General features: G+C 47.5%; 1 protein-coding gene across 5 annotated transcripts in view; it reads left to right on the top strand.

The window, feature by feature from the left end:
* AGRN (agrin) overlaps positions 1-24378 on the top strand; it is a 726538-nt gene that overhangs the window by 513307 nt on the left and 188853 nt on the right. The gene's annotated exons all lie outside the window — the stretch shown is intronic.

Here is a 24378-nt window from a genome sequence, read left to right as displayed (position 1 = left end):
GTTTAACAAAGCCACTTAAAATGGCACAGTCCAATCTCTTAAAGCAAGCATTAACTACGTATTTGCTAGTTCTTAGTTTTAGGCAGCGCAGGATAGGTGCTAGAAACTTCCTATGTTTGCCTAAAATAGCTGGAAGCAGCATATGACCTCGGCTAAGCACAATTTTTGGGGGATATTTGCAAAAGTGTCTCTGATTGATTACCTTCTTGCATTTCCAAAATCGCAGAACTACTCCTAAAACTAAGTTGCACTTGAATGATTCCGCCTTTGGGTCCACTCCCTCTCTCCTCCATGCCAAGTAAGCTCAGTGGCTCAGGTGAGCCCCCCGTTTCCTGGCACCCATGCTAGACATGCCTGAGTTGGGTGGTCATTGCTACTCCGTGCCCTTTTTGAAGAGGCCTGAACCCGGTAATTCAGACTAAGAGTCTTATGGCGCTTCGAACCTCTGAATTTGTTGGTCTTGAAGCTCTTTCCTCAGAATGAGGCCCTCTCACGGCTCGGAGCCACAGATTCCACAAATGGCTTTCCAAGTCTGGGATTGGGCCTTTGGGTAAGGTTGCCAGGACACATGCAGGTAAAAAGGCATTTTTTCAAATACTTCCAGATATTAAATATTGGTTCCTATCCTTAGTCACCAGGAGCACATGGGCGCTCTTCTCAGACTCCTCTGTACCTCTACGGTCTATTATTGCTCTTAGCCTTCAGCCTAGATAGACACTGTGAGACATGCAACATAAGACGCATGACCAAGCAGAGCATGTTCAAGTCTCTAGGACATGCCAAAAGATGAATCCGTGTTTACTTCTGGCATGTCACAGGCCCAATCAGTGATGATGACTGGCCTGGCTTTTCTTCTACGTGTGATAGACTAGGATCCCGAGCCCCTGGAAACTCTGGGACCTGCTGCTGTTGGGCAGATACAACTGCCAGATGTGCATTGACCTGCACATCTGGCCTGAGCTGGGCTGTGCTACACCCACCAGCTGACAAGCCAACAGAGGTATTTTTGTCTGAACTTCAGTTGACACGCTCAGCCTATGTGGATATTTCGATAAGCTCCTAGCAAGGTTTACCTCTGCTCTTAATTTAGCCTGGCCGGTGAACTCCGCTCCGTTCGTGGAGTTTGCAGTGTTTTCTGCGCTCTGCGGAATTTGCAGAGTTTTTTGCGCTTTGTGGAATTTGCAGGGCTCCGAAAAACTCAGCGTACTGGAGTTGTTTCCTCACTCACGCTGGCAAACAGAAAAGCGCGAGTGAGGAAAATCCACTGCTAGACCACTTCCCGGCAAGATTTCTCAATGCGGGCGGTTGTGGATGGTTGCTACCGCTCGCGTTGAGAAACCTTCAGTTCATGTTGAGGAAGGTGCCACTCGAGTACAACTTCTGCTTGTGCGGCAAAAAGAAGCAGCACCCTCTTGCACTGTGCGAGATGCCGTTTCTGCTGATTTAACAGCACGCACTAAAAATCAGTGCAAACGGCGTGAGTTAACCCACTCCGCTGCTCGCAGAACTCTGCGTAGCTTGGTGGTTTTTTTTTTGTAACTTCGCGAAGTTCCGTTGTAGGAGAGTAGGGTCTGCTATCCTATGGTCACCCCAAATTTTTGCTTTTTGCTTCACTGGTTTTTGACGTATTGAGGCTGTGGGCCTGCCAATCAGACCCCCAGCCTGCTGTTCTCTCTACTAAATTCACACTATGCACCCTAGGTGCATAACCAATTGGAAGTGGATCACCCTGTGAGCCCCTGTACCAGTGTACACTAGGTACCCAGGGCATTGGTGTATCTAAGGCCTACCAGGGGCTGAAGCATGTATTGTGCCACCCCTGGCCTGGCCTAACAAATTTGACACAACTGGCTGATCACTCAGCTGGGGTAAGTTGGTGTAACCACCTCTTACTTAGGTGTAGTATACCTATACCTAACCTTAAATGGGACACATGGTAACCTATAAGTCACTCCTATGGCAGGCCTTAACAATCCTGAAGGCAGAGTGCTTGGTTCCATGTGAGATGGTGCTCTGGCATAAGCTGAGCCTGTCTGCAGTGGTCGGAACAACTTCCTTCTACTGTTTCCAGATATCGTCATACCATATACTCTTAAGTGCATTATGAACCTCGCGGTTAAATGCTATCTTTGGTTTGACTTTATCAAAACATGTCGAGTAAGGTGTCATACGAATTGGAATACTAACCCCTCGCCAATTCTGGCGACGGGGTTAGCATTCCACCCTTCTAGAGGGACACGACATGTACAGTACCTGAAACCCGGGTAAAATCAGACATAGCCTCAGCTCCACAAAATGGATGCTGCCACCACAGACACAAGTCTACCCTCCTGCTGCTGGGAGTCCTTCCAGCTTGGGAGGTGTGGACAAAGGGTTTCCTGCCAGGGGGGGTGCGTGCACCACCCCAGACAGGATTTTGTGTATTGGTCAGGTAGGGCTTGAAAGAAACCAGACATGCCTGAGGCTCACAAGGAGCCTCGGTGCATATGCCAGTTCAATCCGGTCCTGGGGCACACCAGTCCCGGGCCTGGGGCGAGCTGGACAAAGGATTGGGGGTGTAACCACCCCCCTTCCTGGTCCCACCCTTAGGGAGGGACCTAGCAGGTAGTCCGGCCCCTAGAATCCGCTTAAAGGTAGGAGCTGTGTCCTAAGACTTCAGACATCCTGGAATCAACTTGAAACTAAGAAGAAGACGGGAACTTCGACGCTCTGCCGCACAGAGGACTGAAGCCAATCTCCCCTGTGGTCAGGGAGTGACCACCTTGCTAACGCAAGCACCATCCAGCGAATCAACGTCTGCTTTGCTGCCGCCTCCCGCCGGAGCCCGAGCCCAGAGACTGACAAGACCTGGACCTCCAGACCTCTCACCGCCCGATCCACAGTCCCTGAAAAGAGGAGACCCGTGGAGGCACCGAGACACGTGGAGCCAGCCATCTTGAAAAGACCACGACAAGCTGCAAGTGCAACAACCGAGGCTCCCTCCAAGTTGTGCTTTGGGATCTGAGAAGCCCAACATCCGAGCAGCATCTGCACCAAAGGTGAGCCCTCCAGCATCTCCACGATCTGCGTGGGGCCCTTCTGCATTTTGCCACTCGACGCGCCTAACCGGTTGCTGGCCCGCTGGCTAGTGGCCATCTTGGCGACGAACTTCAAGAACTACACTGCTGGTCTGGTTGCTCCAGACTGGCCCTTGCTCCCCTCCAAAGGAGCTGTCCCTCTGACCTTGCTGATCAGAACCATCAGCTTATTTCGTTTTCCACAACAATTGCTTTTGCCAAGGCTTGTTTGCTTCGACCAAGTCGCCGACACCGCCGACAGCGAGAGCCTGCGTGGGACAGCTCGTGAATCGACTCATGGACGTCGTCGACCTTCAGGGACCACGTGGCTGCAGAGACAAGCTGCACCCTTCTTCCTGTTTGCACCTGACATCGCCTGGTACCCACCTGGTGCCACGCCGGTCACTGGCTAGTGACTGTGAACACTGTCCCCTCTGCTTACAGGCCTTCTACAACTCCGATCCACTCTTGGATCCACCGCATCCCTTCCGGACCGACCGCCTGCAGCATCTTTGTCTTCAGGCCCCATTGAACAGATAGAAGAAACCCGACGCACTTCGACACCTACGCACCCGCTTCCTGTGGGTGAGGTAAAGCTGGCACTCCGGTGCCCAAGTATAGAGTATCACCTCTAGTGTCTGTGTTTCCAATCTTGAGTTCATAGTCCATCCGGAAGATCCTTTTTGCAGTAACTTTGTAACTTTTACGCACCCATTGAAAACCTATGGGAGCACGCGTGTGACTATTTGCTCTGCACACGCAACCCGTGGACCTCCTGGTCACTAACTGAAGTTAGCTCCTTGTAGGCCCAGCGATTCTAGAGGCCCTAGGCCTTTTCCCTTTTCTGTTCGTGGTACTTATACCACTATTTTAGTATATGGTTTGAGCGGCCACCAGGGCCTATCCATATAAAGTGCAACTTCTGTGTATTCTAACGTAATCTTGTTTAACGATTTGTGCTCCTGTGCTCATAAAGAGTCTAGGGGTTACTTTGAGAAATAAATACATATATATTTTGAATATATATCTGTGTGGTGTCCTTTCATTGGTATAAAAGGGGGTTACATTTGGTAAAACAGCCTGCTTAACACGTTTCACGAGTTTCTCCTCAAAGACTGCTTAGCCTACGCTACCACTAGGGCAGCTAGTCCGAAAAGGTTGACTTACAACCACACCATAAGGGTTGCTTGGCATGGTACAAGGTGGTCACTTTAACTAGTGAACATCATATACCAGGCCAACTTCTCACATCCGTGTAGAGTAACTCAGCGAACTCCTCCCAGGCTTACTCCTAATAGATGGAAATGTCATGTGTAGGCATAAATAAAGTCACTGCAGCGCTTAGATGGCATAAGCACATCCCAGTACATGGTCAAAGCACTGCATGCTTTTTGTCGCTGCGAAAAATGGTCACAAGTCGCTCACCTTAAATAATCTTTTCACCCCTTCAGGGAATTATATGATGAAAATACTTTACTTACTGTCTGCTGTTAGGGGATCTACGCCTTTCCCTTTTCTCTGACAGTCTGTAATAACACACTACAGAAGTGCCTCAGGTATTTAATTGTCTTCCTTAATCCCACCTGTGAGGCTTTTGTGCAGTTCAAGGAAGGACCTCTGCTCATCAGTGCTGCTAAACCTGTCCCCATAATAGTTCTGGGCACATCTCGGTTCAACTCCCAACCTGCTACTCGACTCTGGGATTGGCTGACCGTCACAGCTTCTGTCGATGGAATCCTAAGGCCCCCTCCCCTCAATTTAAAATCTAAATAACCATGCCGGAGTTCAGAAGGTGAAAAAGCAATAAATAATACTTGATTTTTTTTTTTTTATCTTGTGACAATTTAATTGCGTTCAAAGATAGAGGTGAAATGTCAGGCTATGTCTTCTAGTAAATTGTTTCTTGTTTTAACAGAGACACTGGTGTTTACTTTTCTTTCTCTTACTTTAGTAAATTGAACTGTGTGAGAAACCTGTTGGTGTAAAGGGAAAGGATGTAGATGTTACTTTCTTCTAACACACAAAAATGAAATGCCTATAAATGAACTGTTCAAATATTTCAAAATAAACAGTTTGGAAAGCACAAATTAGGCACTTTTTCAGAAATTCTGAAGTGCGATTGAAACAAAGATTTTAATAGAATCAAAACAAATTAAGGCACTTTAGTTATTTTCCAATGGGAAATATTCTGTCTGTACATGACAGTTTCCTACCACACCAGACTTCAGTAGTATATCTGCAACAGTGAGCTCCTAAATGCAACACCAGCTACATACTCCACCCATACTGCTCTCCCCTAAATGGGCATGGCTCATTTGCCGTCCATGTTCCTGGAGTGATGCTAGGAATTTTCAGCATCCCAGTGAGTTCAGTGATGTAATATTAATAGCAGCACCCCCAGTCTGAAAATTGTTTCAGCACCACTGATCCTGGATAGCTCTCTAAAGTCAAAAGTCACTCGAGGCGCAAATGATGAGAGAGCATTTTGAAAGATACTGGAAAAATACAGCTCCTGGCCTAAACTCTGAACTTGCAGGCTGAAACTTTATATGTTCCTGTCTGCATCTCAGCTGTCAGACATTCTCTTTCAACTCGCCACCAGCCCCAGCACTTCAATGATGGTATCATAGCGTGCCTCAGCTCTGGCTCGCTCAAGAATAGTCTGCACATGGCAGAGTTTTTCATCCAGAGTAAAAAGATAAAACCTGGCAAATGCACGCCTCAGATGTTAACAGCCGATAGTGCAGTGAACCTTGTTTTTCGAAAGTTTTCCCCTCGTGTTTTTCTCTCCTGCTCTTTTTTCCATCTCACCAGTCTTCCCTCCTACTGTGTCGTTTGCTCAGGCATGTCTTCTCTCGCCTTCTCTTTCTTTTTCTTTGTTGATTGCTTTCTCTCTCTTCAGCTGTCTTTCGCTCTCTTGTTTCCTTCCTGTTCTTTCTGACCCAGGCTTGTTTGGTCTTGCTTTTTTTCTCTCGCTTTCGCTCCTGTTCCTTATTATGCTATGTAATATTGATTTGTACAGCGCAATGTCACCCCCGAGGGTATCCTGGCGCTGTGCATGTGTGTGCATTGAGCCTGGTTTTCAGCTTCTTGCAGAATTCAAGAAGAGAGGATGAGGTTCTGATGTGAAGTGGGAGGTCCCTTTTGGAGCGACGTCACACTAGTTTTCTCTCCTGCTCTTTAATTCACTCCCCTCGAAGTTTTTCTCTCCTGATCTTTCTTTTCATCATACCTGTATTTCTTTGCCTCAGTCACGTGTTTTCTCTTGTGCTCTTTCTTTCCCTTTCTCGATTGTTTTCTAACCCCCAACCTTTCCCCTTTTTTAGATTTCGCCTGCACAACACTTGCTCTGAGCTTGAGATATCTATTGTTTTGAATATAAACTTAAAAGGGGCTTACATCATGCATCCTCTCTTTCCTGGCTTCTCATTGGTTCCTGTGCAATGCCACTCATCTTTCCTCCATTTGTATTGGCTGTGGCATATTTTCCAGCATTTAACAATGCTTGTTCCTCATCTACTTCTCTTATCAGTGACCAGTCGCCGAAATAGTTAACACCTGCTTTTTTCATAAAGTTTTGCCTATTACTCTTGCAAGATATTTATATAACAATTTATCACAGTGATTTACATAGAATCAAAGGATGTTGCGCAGTGCCACTGAGACTGAGACCGGGATCCCTAGCTCTCGGGTCAGCTGCTCTGGCCGCTGTTCCACATCCCCTTCACTCCCATATTCTTCTGGACGATGATTGATGAAAACCGCTCTTTATTAATTACATAGGCGAAACTGATGCATTACCAATGCTTGTTTGTTTTCTTCCTGCTCTTTCTTTTCCATAATTGTTTTCCTCTCACTTTCCTCTCTTACTCTTTATTTTGACTGTCTCTCCAGATCTCTCTTGCCCTTTCCCTCACTTGTTTCTCATCTGCTCTTTGGTTTCCTCCCTCCCTTGCCTCCCACTGCCCCCCTCCCTCCTCTTCCTTTCCCTTTCCGACCCTCGCCCTGAATGTTCAGAAACAGACGCGAGAAGTGGCCGGGCGCCCCCGCCTGGAGAGCCCGAGTTTCTGTTTTGTCCCCGGAGCTGCAGCTCGGGAGCATTCGATCGTGCTTAGCACCGGCTCGACCCGCTGATGATCCCGGGGAGCGCGAGTGGTACTCGGGGCCTCGCTTTCATTAATTCCGGAGAAGCGGTTCTCCAGAGAGCCGCGCAAGAGAGCCCTGGCTGCTTCTGCCTGTAATTAACTCAACCGGTTGTGTCACTAACTCCGGCAGCTACGTACCCGCTGGGGGACGAGGCTGACATTAAAGGGCAGCTGCTCTTCAGATGAGCTTTTGGGACGGATGCCTGGAACACTACATCTACACTGCGGAAGTGTCTTTTTAATATGTGGTTTATGGCAGGCGGCGACTTGTGTGCTACAAAGCAGCTGCGGCAAGCCACTGTTGGCGTCTGTGTTGTGAATCTCATTTCTGTGCCAGGGGTCCTGCCCTAGAGTCGGCAGGCCTGGCTCCTCTGACCGAGATCCAAGAATCCATCTGAGAATGGTGAACCCTGACCTTTCTACCTGAAACTCGAGGAACTCTGCCCTCTTCCGACCTGAGTCTTGGAGTCCTGGCCCACTTCTGCCTGAGAGTCTTAGAGCCCTGGACCACTTCTGCCTGAGAGTCTTGAAGCCCTGGCCCACATCTGCCCGAGAGTCTTCAAGCCCTGGCCCACTTCTGCCTGAGAGTCTTGGAGCCCTGGCCCACTTCTGCCTGTGAGTCTTGGAGCCCTGGCCCACTTCTGCCTGTGAGTCTTGGAGCCCTGGCCCACTTCTGCCTGTGAGTCTTGGAGCCCTGGCCCACTTCTGCCTGTGAGTCTTGGAGCCCTGCCCCACTTCTGCATGAGTCTTGGATACCAAAGGGGATGATGGACGGAGCATTTGAGCAAATTAAACTCTCATCCCCAGTCAACTGATCTGGGTTAAATCCATCATCATTCTTTAGCTCACTCCACCACCCCAGTTCAGACATGGCCATATGCAAATCAGTCTGACCCTGTGCCTCATGGGAACAGTCCAGCCCGAACTGCCAAGCCATGTCTTCCCTGGACAGTAAACAAGCATCCTGGGACCGGTTTCGGGTTCATAACCCTCATCAGCCAGGCTATCTTGAATCCAGTGGCATAGTGAGCAAGGGACTCACGTCTGGGCACCCCTGCCAACTTTGGGTGAACAAAGCGATACCAAAGGGGATGATGGACGGAGCATTTGAGCAAATCAAACACTCACCCCCAGTCAATTGATCTGGGTTTAATCCATCATCATTCTTTAGCTCACTCCACCACCCCAGTTCAGACATGGGACGGGTATGCTCAGACGTGAGTCCCGTGCTCTCCATGCCACTTTAATCAAGCTATCCTGGCTGAAGAGGGGTGAAACCCCGAAACCGGTCCTGGGATGCTTTTTTACAGTCCAGGGAGGACCTGGCTTGCCAGTTCGGGCTGGACTGTTCCCATGAGGCACAGGGTCAAGACTGTGGCATATGGCTTGGTTCAAACTGGAATGGCATGGTGAGCAAAAAAACGATGGATTTAGGCCCAGATCTCTGTACCGGGGTGAATGTATGACATTGTTCTGCATTCTGTCCATCAACTGTTGTTTTTGCATTTGAGAATCCTGGCCCACTTCTGCATGAGAGTCTTGGAGCCTTGTCCCACTTCTGCATGAGAGTCTTGGAGTCCTGGCCCACTTCTGCCTGAGAGTCTTGGAGCCTTGGCCCACTTCTGCCAGAGAGTCCTAGAACCCTGGCCCACTTCTGCCCGAGAGTCATGCAGCCCTGGCCCACTTTTGCTCTGGAGTCTTGGAGCCCTGGCCCACTTTTGCCTGAGTGTCCTAGAGCCCTGGCCCACTTTTTCCTGAGAGTCCTAGAGCCCTGGCCCACTTCTGCCTGAGAGTCTTGGAGCCCTAACCCACTTCTGCCTGAGAGTCTTAGATCCCTGACCCACTTCTGCCCAAGAGTCATGCAGCCCTGGCCCACTTTTGCCCGAGAGTCATGGAGCCCTGGCCCACTTCTGCCTGAGAGTCCTAGAGCCCTGGCCCACTTCTGCCTGAGAGTCTTAGAGCCCTGCCCACTTCTGCTTGAGTCATTTAGCTTTGACCTCTTCTTTGAGACAGTCTTGGAGGCGTGTCAGCTTTTAACTATGAGTCTTTGAACCTTGAACACTTCTATCGGAATGTAGGAACCTTCTATGCTTCTGCCTGAGATCTGAATTTCTGCCTGAGGTTATAGGAGCCTTGCCTTATTCTGCCTGATAGTCTAGGAACATTGCAGGTTTCTGCCTGAGATCACATGTTGCCTTCTATTTGCACTCTGCCCAGTCTTGCCCAAGAGTCTTACCCATTTTGTCTTGGCTGTTAGCCTATCACCCATTCTACCAGGGGCATCACAAGAGTTCCATGGACCCTAATGCAAAGCAAAGGGACCCTCTCACCCCAAAACCATGGTCCGGTAGCAAAAGACAGCCATTAATGGGGTGCAGTGGGTCCTTCACACCCCTGGACCCTGGTGCCATTGTACCATGTGCACTAACAGTATGTACCCGACCATCATCAGCTAAACCCAACAGTGAGTGTGTGAATGTTAACCTAACCAAAGTCACCTCTAGATTTCTGGCTCCAAAGGCCTGCTCACAAGGTGGAGACCAGTGCTGGGGGCAGTAAAGAAGAGCTGGAGAAAGTCACATTTTATTTTAGTTTAGTCACAGCATTTTTATCTCGTGCAAAGAAAATCCACGAGCAGGGGTGGCAGTGCACTGAAGGGAGATAATTCGAAGACCGATTTACCCAAAGCATAAAAATGGTACCCAAGTTATATACTGTTTACATCTAGGGAGCATTTTGTCTTGTGCGTGCTCAAAATACAGACAGAAAACAATGTCTAAACAGCTATTAGAGAGATTAAGGACTAGCTGAAAAGGCGAGGGAACAGACATTTTGAGGAACATGTGGGATCTCGAGATAATGGTAAGAAGGATTGTGTTTAACATCAAGAGATATACTTGGTCCGGATCAGGTGAAAAGGAAGGAATATGAGAGAATGAGATAGTACAGGGAGCATTTATTTCAGAAGAAATTAGGGAAAATTGGAGGAAGAGGGTTGCAACAGATTGGGGAGAGAGAAGATATCATTCCATGTCAGGCGGTGGCATGGGAAGAGGCGGAGCCTATGACAGTTTATAAGATGCTTATAGAATCTTCGTGGAGGTTGGCAGACAGGGAGCGGGCTCACAAATAGAAATCTAAATGGCAGCCTGCCGGAGGATTAAGAGAAGGGCCTTTAACAATTATTCCACAGCAAACTGTCGCTTCCTCTGATGAGCGCACCTGCATTGATCAGTTTAAATGGCGTAAAAAAATGCCGAGGATGGCTACCATTTTCTCGCGTAAAGAGGCCTCTGCTTCTCACCCACCAGTGTTGGGTCATAGAATTGGGTTTGTTTTGAACATGGAAACTTCTGCATTTATTTGCTGGGTGTATTAGAACTTCTGATGGCAGGTTACCTGAGATCTAGGTAGGTAGATGCCAGTGCAAGATACCTTGAACCATAGACGTTGCTGAGTTTGAGACTTCGAACGCTCTCCCTGTCTCAAGAAGATTCACACTACTCTCACATATGGATATACGTTGAGTCTTGTGTATTAAAAAGTCAAATTGAAAAAAAATAGTTTTAGAAATTACCGAATTAAATTTCAAGTTCACCAAAGATATTTCACAAAACATTGCTGAATACATTCAAGATGCTAAACGAAACCGCCTGGTATGTTGAAGACCACCACTGTATCAGAACACGTGCGCCACACTCCCATCACAGCTCTCGGGCGTCCATTTGAGGGACGCGCCTGGCCATGTGTGCATTGCTAGCTGCGGTGCACTGGCCCAGACCCCCCTCCGGTCCAGTGGACCCCGAGGATCTAGAACAAAAGAGCTTTGGACGAGAGCCACACGCCCATAGCAGAGTCGATCCCCGGCGGGCCCCACTAGGGAATTATGCAAGTAATCGTCAATAAACATAAATCACAGTGTTAAGCATGAAGAAGACGCTCTGTAGTATGGACCGTTTCCGGCTGGAGTGATATGTTTTCAGTTTGATCACATATGTGTCTTTGCATCATACGAAGAGGCTCATTGGTTAGAGGCCAGCTCCATGATGAAAGGCAGAGCTTGATAGGCTGCTGTGCATTATCCTCATTCCTGGTGTTGCCACTGACCTCACCTCAAGTTTGAATTTGTTCCGTGATAGACCTAGAGGTGAATAATGTGTCAAGAGCGATATTACTTCAGAAAGGCAGTTTTCGAGCACTTCTAGTGACAATTAACTTTAAAGGTTCAATGATTGTATTAATGTTTTTGTTTAGTTCCAGTTCAATTGGCCCAGAAGAAGAGATTCTTTAATTGCTTTCTTGCAAAACACATGTTGGTTTGTGGCTCGCCTCTCTTGCCAACACATTGACTTGTCGGTTCGTTCTTGCATCGCAAGGAAGGCCATATACTTTGATGTCTGTTTATGAAATCAAAGTGCCACCACAAGACAAACTGTCTTTCCGTGTTAAGCTTTGAGCAGTGTTAAGGAAATGGATGCTCCAACTTGAGATCCTGCTGCCAGTTGAAAATAGGTCCATCCTTGCCAAATTTGTGTTAAACCTCAATACTTTGACCAGATGTAAGATGCTGAGTGTAAAGGGATACTGATGCTGCTACAAAGTAGGATCTTATAACACTAAACTTGCTGTTACCAAAGTTTCTCCCAGTGATGCTGGCATGATGTTGCTTTACTTTGACTGAAGGTAGACAAGACGAGCAAGCTTTAGGTTGGAGAGTTTGGCCTCTGCCGAGAGCTCCTTTTAGAGACATTTCCTCTTTGACGTTTTTTAATATCGGCATCAAGTGCCTTGAAGGCTCTTAGTGAGGGCTGTAAATGTGTTCTACTTCTCTAGCCTGATGTCCACTTTTGTTTCCTCTGCTTACCGGTGCCAGAGTAAACTTTACCTGATGTTGCCGAAAGGGTTCTCTTTGTGCCAGTGCCAGCAGTGTCCTCCACCGGACGGTACAGGTGTATCTTCTGCCTGGCGGTGGAGAAATTAGCCTCCACCTGACTGCGCTGAAATTGGCCTCCACCTGACTGAGCTGAAATTGGCCTCCACCTGACTGCGCTGAAATTGTCTGAAATTGGCCTCCACCTGACTGCGCTGAAATTGGCTTCCACCTGACTGCGCTGAAATTGGCCTCCACCTGACTGCGCTGAAATTGTCCTCCACCTGACTGTACTGAAATTGGCCTCCACCTGACTGTACAGAAATTGTCCTCCACCTGACTGGTGAAATTGGCTTCCACTTGACTGTACAGAAATTGGCCTCCACCTGACTGTTCAGAAATAGGCCTCTGCCTGACTGTCTGGAAATGTGGCCACCACATGATTATGGCATTGGCCTCTGCCTGAATGAAGAAATTTGCCTCCGTCTGACTGTGCTGAAATTGGCCTCTGCCTGACTGTGCTGAAACTTGCCTCTGTCTGACTGTCCGCCTGACTGTGCTGAAATTGGCCTGCATCTGACGTGCTGAAATTGGCCTCTGCCTGACTTTGCTGAAATTGGCCTCTGCCTGACTGTGCTGAAATTGGCCTCTGCCTGACTGTGCTTAAATTGGCCTGTGCCTGACTGCTGAAATTGGCCTCTGCCTGACTGTGCTGAAATTTGCCTCCGTCTGACTGTCCGCCTGACTGTGCTGAAATTGGCCTGCATCTGACGTGCTGAAATTGGCCTCTGCCTGACTGTGCTGAAATTGGCCTCTGCCTGACTGTGCTGAAATTGGCCTCTGCCTGACTGTGCTTAAATTGGCCTGCGCCTGACTGTGCTGAAATTGGCCTGCGCCTGACTGTTTGGAAATGTGGCCTCCACCTGTCAGTGGAACTGTCCTCTGCCTGAATGTGCAAATATAGGCCTCCGCCTGACTGTGCGAATATTGGCCTCTGTCTGACTGCTGAAATTTGCCTCCGTCTGATTGTGCTGATATTGACCTGCGCCTGACTGTCCGGAAATTGGCCTCGGCCTGACTGTCCGGAAATTGACCTCGGCCTGACTGTCCGGAAATTAGCCTCCTCCCGACTGATCGAACATTGGTCTCCTTGACTGTGCGGAAATGGCGCCTCCCTGGCAGTGCAGGAGTATGACCCACACACAGGAGTAGGCCCTGTTAGGGTTGCATCTCCCAGCCGCTTCGCATGGCCTCTGTATTTATTTAGAAGAATCCGCGATGTCTGAGTGAATGACGTTTACATGACAACGAGATTTGATCGGGATGTTCCGCCGCGGCCTTGACGGGTCCAGCACGGATGGAATCCAGGATTGATGTTCTGAGGAACCGAGCACCTCCTTCATCTGACTCCAGCTCTCGTGTGTCGGGCTCTGGGGCTCATCCGTCGTGCGCCCGCAGCTGCTGAGCGGTGTCTGAGGCCACTGGCTGCACTGGTAGCGCGATGGGCCAACACGGCTCTGCGTTCAGCAGCTGCGGCCAGTACCCCAAGAAGCCGTGGAGTATTTTCTTTGTTATGTTTTTTTTTTCAATAAAACTACAATCCGTACATGAGTGACGTATAGTTTTATTTGCATTATTTTTTCCTAACAGGGGAGACAAGTTTAACTCCAGTATCACTGGGGTCTCTTAGCCGGCGCTCTGTTTAGCTGCACCTGTACTCTTTCTGTGACGCTCTCTCTCCCCATTTTTATCTTTCTCTGTTTCTCCATTCTTATCTTTCTCTCTCTTTTTTTCTTTCCTCTCTCCGCAGTCTTCCCTCTCACGCTCGGTCTTGCTCCAGTTTTCCTCCTTTCTCACCCACTCTAGCGCCGCAATCTTTCTCTCTTTTCGCCTAACTCATTTCTCCCCTGTTCTTTCCTTACTCTCCTATCTCTCTCCCTTATCCTCAGTCTATCCCCCTCTTTCTTAACTCCTTAAATGTCCCTCCTGTTTCCCTCATCTCTTTCCTGCTCTCACTCGCTCCTCTCTCCCCTCACTCACTCCCTCTCTCCCCTCACGCACTCCCTCTCTCTCTACCCACTCACTCCCCTCACCTCTCCCCTCACCCACTCCCCACTCCCCTCTCCCCTCACCCACTCCCATCACCCACTCCCCTCTCCCATCAGCTACTCCCTTCTCGAATCAGCTACTCCCCTCACTCAATCCCCTCTCCCATCAGCTACTCCCTCTACCCTCACCCACTCCCCTCTCTCATCACCAACTCCCCTCTCCCCTCACTCGCTCCCCACACTCCCCTCACCCACACCCCACACTCCCCTCACCCACACCCCTTTCCTCACACACACCCCTCTCCCCTCACCCACTCCCCTTTCCTCTCATCTATTCCCCTCTCCCCTCACTCACTCTCTCCTCACTCTCCTCACTCACTCCCCTCTCTCCTCACTCACTCCCCTCTCTCCTCACTCACTCATTTTTTATGCTCACATGATTTTGCTCCAAGATGTTTGCCTCGGTGTTGGAGTTAAAAAGCTCTTTTATGGCTTTAATGTCAAAGGTCTGTCTGACGGTAGGCTGAGAGGCAATGAAAGAACCAGCGAGCTAAAACCGTAACTGCTAGGAGTGATCCCAGGCGGCCACAGAAATTAAATTCCGAGGCTGATGGAACGAGACCGCCTGCCACAGGGTGGATGCAGGGCAGGGCTAAAGCGACCTGGGGGGTCCGTGCACAGCTGGGCCGCACGTGACCCCTGGCCTACGATGTACTGAACATTGATGCATTAGGGTTAGATGCACATTTTTTAATTCTTTCTAGAGATTCTGCTCTTCTGGTAGAGATTTGGGCTGCGTGGCCTCTTGCTCTCTTTCTGACAGAGACAGGATGACTGCTGGTCTGTCCACCTGCTCTCTTTATAGGAAACTGCACGGCCCTATTGCCCTGCCGCAGAGGGTGTCTGCACGGCCACTTATTGCCCTGCCACAGAGGGAGGCTGCACGACCCCTTATTGCCCTCCACAGAGGGGGGCTGCACGGCCCCTTATTGCCCTGCCACATAGGGGGGCTGCACGGCCCCTTATTGCCCTCCACAGAGGGAGGCTGCATGGCCCCTTATTGCCCTGCTACAGAGGGAGGCTGCACGGCCCCTTATTGCCCTGCTACAGAAGGAGGCTGCACGGCCCCTTATTGACCTCCACAGAGGGAGGCTGCACGGCCCCTTATTGCCCTGCCACATAGGGGGGCTGCATGGCCCCTTATTGCCCTCCACAGAGGGAGGCTGCATGGCCCCTTATTGTCCTAATAGAGGGGGGAGCTGCATGACCACTTACTGACCTGCCTGAGACAGAGCCTGGTCAACTGTTTGCTCTCCTGGAGAGGGTGGGTTCATGATCTCCTGCTATTGATTCATGCTGCCTGGCCACATACTCTCCCGCTAGGGAGTGCCGGCACAGGGCTGCTTGCTCTATTGCGAAAGGGGGAGGCAGCACGACCACTTGCTGCCCTGCTAGAGAGGGAGGGGTTATGGCCATTTTCTCTCCTGCTGGAGGAAGAGGATGCAAGGCTGCTTGCTATCTCACTAGAGTAGAAACCTGCAGGACTGCCCCCCTGCTGGAGCGGGAGATTGCATGGTAGCCTGCTCTATTGCTAGAGAGGAAGGCTGCACAGACTCTCATGCCAGATAGGACGGATTCATGTTGTCCTGCTAGTGATGCAACTCTCCTGCCAGAAGGTTAGCCTGCATAGCTGCTTGCTCTCCTACTGGAGAGTGAGGTTGCATGGCCGCTTGCTCTTCTGCTGGATGGGAAAGCTGCAAGGCCTCTTACTATCCTCCTGAAGGAGGCTAGATGAATATTTTCTGCCTGCTAAAGAGGGAGAAGTTATAGCCTTGCAGGATCTCTTGCTAGAAACGAGGGCTGGCTTGCCTGCTTGCTCCCCCAACTAGGGAGTGAAGCCGCAAGCCCCCTTGCCTTTCGTCCCCAGAGAAAGGTTGCATGTGTCCATGCTTCAGGTAAATGTGGAATACCTCATAGCAGATTTCTCCCTGGCTAGATATCAAATAAGATTGGTTGCTTGCTTTATTGGTAGAATAGAAGACTGCACGGTTGTGTGTTCTACTGCTAGAAATGAAAGCTGCATTATTGCTGCACTGGAAGGTTGCATGGCTGCTTGTTCTTCGAGAGAGGACGGCTGAACAACTGCTTGTTGTTTGCATTGATTAAAGCTACAGGGTCGCTTGCTCTCCTACAAATGAAAGTTGTACAGCTGCTTGCTCTTCTAGAGGGAAAGGTTGTAGCCCTGATTGCTCTTCTTCGACAGAGAAAGATTGCATGACAGCTTGCGCTTCTAGAGAGAATGATTGCATGGCTGCTTGACTCTTCTTCTAAAGCGTAAGGTTTCTTGGCTACTTGACTCTTCTAGAGAGGACGGTTGCATGGCTCTTCTAAAGAGGAAGGTTGCATGGCTGCTTGACTCTTCTAGAGAGGACAGTTGCATGGCTGCTTGACTCTTCTAGAGAGGACGGTTACATGGCTCTTCTAAAGAGGAAGGTTGCATGGCTGCTTGACTCTTCTAGAGAGGACAGTTGCATGGCTGCTTGACTCTTTTAGAGAGGACGGTTGCATGGCTCTTCTAAAGCATAAGGTTGCTTGGCTACTTGACTCTTCTAGAGAGGACAGTTGCATGGCTCTTCTAAAGAGGAAGGTTGCATGGCTGCTTGACTCTTCTAGAGAGGACAGTTGCATGGCTGCTTGACTCTTCTAGAGAGGACGGTTGCATGGCTGCTTGGCTCTTCTTCTAAAGAGGAAGGTTGCATGGCTGCTTGACTCTTCTTGTAAAGCGTAAGGTTGCTTGGTTACTTGATTCTTCTAGAGAGAACAGTTCCATGGCTGCTTGACCCGTCTAGAGAGGACAGTTGCATGGCTGCTTGACTCTTCTTCTAAAGCGTAAGGATGCATGGCTACTTGAGTCTTCTAGAGAGGACGCCTTGATGCCCTTCGGGCTAAGTCTGCGCGTTATAAATTTATTTTCATTCATTTTCATTCATTCATTCATTCAGGACGGTTGCATGGCTCCTTGACTCTTCTAGAGAGGATGGTTGCATGGCTGCTTGACTTTTCTAGAGAGGATGGTTGCAGGGCTGCTTGACTGTTCTTCTAATGCGTAAGGTTGCATGGCTGCTTGACTCTTCTAGAGAGGATGGTTGCACGGCTGCTTGACTGTTCTCAAGAAGAAGATTGCATGGCTGCTTGACTGTTCTCAAGAAGAAGATTGTATGGCTGCTTGACTCTTCTTCTAAAGAGGAAGGTTGCATGGCTGCTTGACTCTTCTAGAGAGGAAAGTTGCATGGCTGCTTGACTCTTCTAGAGAGGAAAGTTGCATGGCTACTTGACTCTTCTTCTAATGCGTAAGGTTGCATGGCTACTTGACTCTTCTAGAGAGGACGGTTGCATGGCTCCTTGACTCTTCTAGAGAGGACGATGACGGTTGCATGGTTGCATGGCTGCTTGACTTTTCTAGAGAGGACAGTTGCAGGGCTGCTTGACTGTTCTTCTAATGCGTAAGGTTGCATGGCTACTTGACTCTTCTAGAGAGGACGGTTGCATGGCTGCTTGACTCTTCTAGAGAGGATGGTTGCATGGCTGCGTGACTGTTCTCGAGAATAAGGTTGCATGGCTGCTTGACTGTTCTCAAGAAGAAGATTGCATGGCTGCTTGACTCTTCTTCCAAAGAGGAAGGTTGCATGGCTGCTTGACTCTTCTAGAGAGGAAAGTTGCATGGCTGCTTGACTCTTCTAGAGAGGAAAGTTGCATGGCTACTTGACTCTTCTTCTAATGCATAAGGTTGCATGGCTACTTGACTCTTCTAGAGAGGACAGTTGCATGGCTCTTCTAAAGAGGAAGGTTGCATGGCTGCTTGACTCTTCTAGAGAGGACGGTTGCATGGCTGCTTGGCTCTTCTTCTAAAGAGGAAGGTTGCATGGCTGCTTGACTCTTCTTGTAAAGCGTAAGGTTGCTTGGTTACTTGATTCTTCTAGAGAGAACAGTTCCATGGCTGCTTGACCCGTCTAGAGAGGACAGTTGCATGGCTGCTTGACTCTTCTTCTAAAGCGTAAGGATGCATGGCTACTTGAGTCTTCTAGAGAGGATGGTTGCATGGCTGCTTGACTCTTCTAGAGAGGAAAGTTGCATGGCTGCTTGACTCTTCTAGAGAGGAAAGTTGCATGGCTACTTGACTCTTCTTCTAATGCGTAAGGTTGCATGGCTACTTGACTCTTCTAGAGAGGACGGTTGCATGGCTCCTTGACTCTTCTAGAGAGGATGATGACGGTTGCATGGTTGCATGGCTGCTTGACTTTTCTAGAGAGGACAGTTGCAGGGCTGCTTGACTGTTCTTCTAATGCGTAAGGTTGCATGGCTACTTGCCTCTTCTAGAGAGGATGGTTGCATGGCTGCTTGACTCTTCTAGAGAGGATGGTTGCATGGCTGCTTGACTGTTCTCGAGAATAAGATTGCATGGCTGCTTGACTGTTCTCAAGAAGAAGATTGCATGGCTGCTTGACTCTTCTTCCAAAGAGGAAGGTTGCATGGCTGCTTGACTCTTCTAGAGAGGAAAGTTGCATGGCTGCTTGACTCTTCTAGAGAGGAAAGTTGCATGGCTACTTGACTCTTCTTCTAATGTGTAAGGTTGCATGGCTACTTGACTCTTCTAGAGAGGACGGTTGCATGGCTCCTTGACTCTTCTAGAGAGGACGGTTGCATGGTTGCATGGCTGCTTGACTTTTCTAGAGAGGACAGTTGCAGGGCTGCTTGACTGTTCTTCTAATGCGTAAGGTTGCATGGCTACTTGACTCTTCTAGAGAGGACGGTTGCATGGCTGCTTGACTCTTCTAGAGAGGATGGTTGCATGGCTGCTTGATTGTTCTCGAGAATAAGATTGCATGGCTGCTTGACTCTTCTTCTTAAGAGGAAGGTTGCATGGCTGCTTAACTCTTCTTCTAAAGAGGAAGGTTGCATGGCTGCTTGACTCTTCTAGAGAGGAAAGTTGCATGGCTGCTTGACTCTTCTTCTAATGCGTAAGGTTGCATGGCTACTTGACTCTTCTAGAGAGGACGGTTGCATGGCTGCTTGACTCTTCTAGAGAGGACGGTTGCATGGCTGCTTGACTTCTCTAGAGAGGACAGTTGCGGGGCTTCTTGACTGTTCTTCTAATGAGTAAGGTTGCATGGTTACTTGACTCTTCTAGAGAGTATGGTTGCATGGCTGCTTGACTGTTCTCGAGAAGAAGATTGCATGGCTGTTTGACTCTTCTAAAGAGGAAGGTTGAATGGCTGCTTGACTCTTTTTTTCTAAAGAAGAAGGTTCAATGGCTTCTTCACTCTTCTAGAGAGGACAGTTGCATGGCTGCTTGACTCTTCTAGAGAGAAAGGATGCATGGCTGCTTGACTTTTCTAGAGAGGAAGGATGAATGGCTACTTGACCCTTCTTCTAAAGAAGAAGGTTGCATGGCTACTTGACTCTTCTAGAGAGAAAGATTGCATGGGTCTGCGAAGTGGAAGATTGTATGGATGCTTGTTTCATCTTCTAAAGAAGGTAGCATAGCTGCCTAGTGTTTTCCAAAGTGTAAGCTGCATGGGTGTACGACCCCTTGCTAGATATTACAACAGGGCGTTTGCTTGATTTATTGGTAGAAAAGAAGGCTGCATGGTTGTTTGCTAGAAATTAAAGCTACACAGTTGCATGGCTGATTGCTCTTCTATAGACGAAGGTAGCATAGCTGCTTGGCGTTTGCCAGACATTAAAGCTGCATGGTCACTTCTTTTAGAGAGGAAGGTTGCATGGCTCTTCTAAGTGGAAGATTGTATTGATGCCTTTTTCTTCTTCTAAACAAGGTATTACACCAGGGTAGTTGCTTGATTTATTGGTAGAAAAGAAGGCTGCACGGTTGTTTGCTAGAAATTAAAACTACGCAGTTGCATGGCTGATTCCTCCTCTATAGACGAAGGTAGCATGGCTGTTTGCCAGACATTAAAGATGAATGGTCACTTGCGCTCTTGCTAGAAAGGCCACCTGCCTTCTTTTTTACTCATATGCATACTGCGTAGGGTCCAGTTTCACTGATTATGATGGAGCCGGGGCACATGACCACATTTTGAATATAAATTGAGAAGAATTGCAGGTAGCATGTGAGTGTAATAGGATTGTCACTTGGGAAATTTAAATAATTGTATCCATTTTACGATTAGACAATGCTATTTATTTCATTGCTAAACATCTGTTCCTGCCCCACTGCACACACACTACCCTCTGCTCATACAATTCCTTTTTAGGTCTCGGCTAGCGTAGGCTGCGCAGACATGCGCAGTCTCGCTGGCGAGATTTAAGGTTTTCGGTTAGTTTTCTCTAGTGGGCTTTAAGCCCCGCCCCTCCTTTCCATTGGCTGGCGTCACCGTTTATGCTAAACCGTGGCCAGCCATTGGAAAAGAGCATCTCTGACATACACTTTTTCTCTTGTAGAGCTGTCCCAGTTGGACTGGCTGCCCCGACTTACTGCTGGCGTAAAAGGTTTTCTTATCTTTATGGGGCCAAACACATGGCCCCATAAAGATAAGAAACTAGTCATGCGAGTCAGTCCAACTGGGACGGCTCGCGAGCCAGTCCAACTGGGACGGCTCTAAAAGAGAAAAAAAGCGGGAGTCGTTTTTGGCGTTGCTTGTATTCCCTCGTGTTCAGCTTTGAACCTCGACTCTTCTACCATGAAGCAATACCGCGAAAGAATCATGCGGGAGGAACAACACGCCGATAGGTGTGCGCCAGCATCGGACGCTGTGCGCACAGCACCAATGGGAAACCGCTAAAAATGGCATTGAAGCGCGAGGGACACAAGGCGAAAAGACGCCTGCAATACTGTTATAAGGCGTTTGACAAGTGTTCAATGAAACTAAGAAAGGACTAAGACGTCAAATTGATCCCTAAATTATAGTAATCTGAAAACAGAAGTAGGGCAAGGATACCCGTTAGTGGAAACACGGTGCTTTACTTATAGCGCTATTTGGAATTTGAACGGGCGTCTGTCCTTCTTGTGTTTTCTAATTAGTCTGCTTTTTGTTTCCATGATGTGCCCCGGGACGCGTTGCAGATCCATTAGAAGCAGTTTCAACACACATCGAAACGCTCATGCTTCGCTAGTAAAAGCGGATAGAACTGTAAAAAAAACCTTTTACTAAGGTACCAGAGACGGAAGGAAATATATGCTTGCAAAGCCGTAGGATCCCTATTCTTTTAAGTTTTTCAGACCACTGCCCGTGTAGAATCTGCTGTTCGATGCCTCGTTTACATGCATCACAAAGTAGTGATCCACTAAGGGACTACGGCGGGAAAGTGCAAAGCTTGGACTAACTTGGGTTATCGTCGGGCGAGGAACGGAGACCCTTTACAATTCCTTTTGTACATCATGTACCAACTCTAGCACACGTTTGGGTTCAGCGGATGAGTCAGTTTACTTAAATGATAAGTCGTTATAGGTAAACAGTTGGATACGGAAAGGTGTTCTTCCTTTCTTTGAAATTTTGTTATGTTTAGGGTGCAGGAGTGTCGGATTCAGGCACTAAATAAATGGATTGTGTTTTTATTTTATTTTTTTAAATATGCTGATCTTTTTAAAGAGCAACATGGCGACAGCCTGCTGTCTGCCCTGCCCCTTTCAAAATTTGACCCGCCCCCAACTGTTTATGTTCGGGATCTTACGATCAAACGCCTGGAGTATGTTTGTTTTCCGCAAGATTGGTTTCATGGACAAGTGTACGGTTTCCTAATTTTGAAGGTGCTGTTGACTAAAGGCACTAGAAAACAATTAAAAGCTTTTTAAGTTTGCTTTTATTACTGTTATTCAATATTTCATGTACTTCATATGCATATTTATGCATATATATATGTATATATATGCGTATGCATTTCTAAATATGTATGTTTATATGTGTATATATACATACATCTAGGAACATAAATATATACATCCGCATATTTATATTAATACAAATATTAATGCAGCCATAAATATACATAGAAACATATGCATATTAAGGACATGAAAGTATGAAAAACACCAATAAAAAGCAACACTAAAAAAACAAAATAAATGAAAACAGCATTGCTTAGACTTTAATAAAGACGAGACCTGTTGCATTTTTAATGCTTGTTTTGCTACCTGCCACTACTGCTCACCTTTCGTGACTGACAACCATTGAAAGTGGTGGAGTTAAAATATTTGCAGTGAATTCCAGTGATCAAAGCAAACAAGCCAGATTTCTACTAGAGCGGTTTGAGTTGGAGTTGGGTAGGTTCTCCCAGATAAAGTTTTGATAAACGGTGTTCACATATTGCATTTAAAGCACCATTTTTACATACATTTTTTAAGAAGCCATAGGCTGTAAAAGGGCACCCATGCAATATTCCAGTACTTTCAAGCCTGCCACCATGTTTTTTACAACTTGCAGTGGCCTCATCCTGTATGTTAGGCATTTCCTCAGTTTTGCCTGGGCGAAAATGTGGCCAACGATGTGCTCCTTCTGTCGAGAAATATCACCTGTGTGCCAGACCAAGTATTTTGCCATGATTGCCCTTCTCTTGACAAGGATTACATACATGACAGAATGTTACCATGGATACCCCCATGCATCATAGACGGGGACAGTGGAATTATGCAGCAGGGAAGGACCAATTTATGCGACAGGGTTGGCTAAATTATGAGTCAAGAAAAGGCAAATTATGCAACCTAATGCGGCACATTTTGTGATAGGTATACTTAATAATTTTGACCTTTTTCACATGTTAACACTGTCTAGGCAAAAGTTTCATCTCATTACTACCAGTTTAACATCCAGCTGCAGAAATAAGCAACTGAAAGATGGCCAGTCAACATTTGCAATGGGCCTTCCAGGGCATGGCAACATGGGTTGCTGCAAGGAGCTACTTGGATACTTTACTTCAAAATTTAAAACAAGTGCAGACCTCTTTTTTGAAATAGCAGTCAATATTGTTTCTTTTTGTTATAATCACAAGTGCACTTCCTTACTATTGTCACTAAGCACCAACACTGCCCGTTTTATGGAGCCTCGACTGGCATATCATTATATGTGATAATTATTGTTGTCACATTGATCATTCAGTACATTGGTTTGTACTTGTTTAAGATTTTGAAGCAAAATATTCATGTAACTCCTGCAAGAATAAAACACAGCTGACTTAATTTTGTAATACTTTTTTGATAGTTGGCCACTGGCCCATTGTCATGTATAACATCTTCAGCCAGTCCTGGCTTTTTCAGACACCACAATGCTACATTCTGGAACCTGTAGTTCGTGTATCAGTCTAAATAGGGGGTGAAAATTCGCACCTGCGGAGCGTTGATTTCATTCACACCATGCACGAAAACAACCATTGACGATGCGGTATATTTGGAATTTTGAACAGTGTAGACAAAATATGTTCTGCCATGCTTCACAAGAGGCAAAAGAAGTAGATCCGGCCAGCAGCAGTGGAAGCTTTTCTAACACAATACAAGCTGCTTAGAAAAATGTAAATGTCAGAGTGTGAGTGAAAGACTGTGAGTGACAGATTGTGAGTGTGTGCATGTGTGTGTCTCTCAGCGCCACACACAACTGTCGGTGTGCTGTAATGCAGCAACACCCTTTGAGTGTGATCTTAATGTGTGACACAAAGTTTTGGCACTACTATCTCCTTACACTCCTGCCATCGTGACTTACCAGGTCCTGTTGTACGCAGCGGTAGATCCCGCGCCTTTTCAGGACTTCGAAGTTGAGCTACCACAGCACTGGCACTCACACACAGCCGGCTGTGCCAGCTCTCTTAGTGCAACTTAATTTACCGCCCCCCCCCCCCCATGCCAACCTTTCCGTGTTGGACTTCCACTTTGGGTGGAGCGTTCAGCTTCTCTCCGCTTCGTGATGCTTCCAAGCTCTTCCTAAATACCAACTTTCACCCATGTCGTGGAGCATAACTTGTATTATTTTTTCATTTATTTAATGTATGTGGCAGAAGGTGCAACAAAGAGACCAGTATTTTGTCTGTGGAGTTCATTGGAAAAACAGATTTTAGAAAACAGTATTTGATTGGGAAGCCGCGGATACGTACTATGTACTTTTTTATATTACACATTTAGGCATTTATATTTACATCACAAAAGTATATATTTGTATTGCACATTTAAAATTTGAGACAGTGGAATGATTTGTCCATATTCACGTAATTTCTTTCAAGTTTTGAACTCTGGGTTTAGAACCTTGTGATTACAATTT

This window comes from Triturus cristatus, chromosome 1_2 (genome assembly GCF_964204655.1).
Source record: "Triturus cristatus chromosome 1_2, aTriCri1.1, whole genome shotgun sequence".
Taxonomy (NCBI): Eukaryota; Metazoa; Chordata; class Amphibia; order Caudata; family Salamandridae; genus Triturus; species Triturus cristatus.
Note: the sequence above shows the minus strand (reverse complement) of the source record. Positions and strands in the feature narration are given on the sequence as shown.